This window comes from Cariama cristata, unplaced genomic scaffold (genome assembly GCF_000690535.1).
Source record: "Cariama cristata isolate BGI_N322 unplaced genomic scaffold, ASM69053v1 scaffold29281, whole genome shotgun sequence".
Taxonomy (NCBI): domain Eukaryota; kingdom Metazoa; phylum Chordata; class Aves; order Cariamiformes; family Cariamidae; genus Cariama; species Cariama cristata.
In genome coordinates this window covers 1-1,034 of record NW_009597996.1, presented here as the reverse complement: position 1 = coordinate 1,034, position 1,034 = coordinate 1, and the positions used below count along the sequence as shown (strand labels likewise).

General features: G+C 53.9%; 1 non-coding gene across 1 annotated transcript; it reads left to right on the top strand.

Annotated features, from left to right (window-relative positions):
• The first annotated feature begins 807 nt into the window (after window positions 1-807).
• Window positions 808-881, top strand: TRNAI-AAU. The gene has a single exon. It is a non-coding gene; the product is annotated as a tRNA-Ile (tRNA).
• Window positions 882-1,034: the final 153 nt, after the last annotated feature.

Here is a 1,034-nt window from a genome sequence, read left to right as displayed (position 1 = left end):
CTCGTATACACGCGGCCGGGGAGGGCGCTTGGTCTCTGCCGCGCTCTGACGAGCCCAAGTTTATCTTCGGTGATCTCCTGATCCCTGGCGGTGTCCGTGTGCCACTGCAGGGTTAAGTTACGCGGGATTTATTTCTGGCTTGGTTAGGCGACTGCGGTGCGTATCCGCAGGTCCCAGCTTGCGCGGGGAGTAAATGGAGACGAGAATCCGGGCGACGGCCCCGCTCCGTATTAACCAGGTTCTCCTCACCAAGCTGTAGTAAGCCGGTCTCTAAAAAACGTGCATTTTGGAGAGTAGTCCTTTCCCCCCCCCCATGGTGTTGACCTTTTGCTAAACAGACATAACGTATTTTAATGTAGTCTTCAAAGCTGAGAAGAAAAGTTGTGTTTTAAATGCTGCACATGTAGTGAAAAGGAAAATACTAGGAAGAGGTGAATCACTTGTCTATGCAAACTAAGATCCTAACAGTGCATTAAACAGCCAGAAGAGTAAATGCTTTAAAATAGATGCCCAAAATAAGTATTTTATTTAATAAAATGAAACTGGAATCATACCATAGAAAACCTGGGAAGTATTAGCCTATTGACTTAAAGGTGAAGTGAAGTCGCCCCACCAACATCTCCTCTGGCGGTTGCCTCCCCGGCGCTGCATCCCCATAGACGGCGCAGAGCGCTTCCTCCTCGAGCTGAGCAGTTAAGCGTGTGTTCCCGGCGCTCCCGGGGAGGCCAGAAGGTTCTCCCCCGCCCCTCGGGGGCGGGAGGGGCGCTGTGCTGTTATGTACTCTCACGGCCGAGGTTGTCCCCAGCTGGCCGGTTAGCTCAGTTGGTTAGAGCGTGGTGCTAATAACGCCAAGGTCGCGGGTTCGATCCCCGTACGGGCCAAATACAAACTTTTTCCTTTTCTTTCTCTCCATTCTGTCCCAGTGACTGTTCCCAGGCACCGCACCTTTCTGCTGCGACAGGCGGCGTTACCCCTGCTCAAGGTCAGAGCCGCGCAGCGCTCGGCGGGGGGGCCCTCAGCCTGCGCGGCTGCAG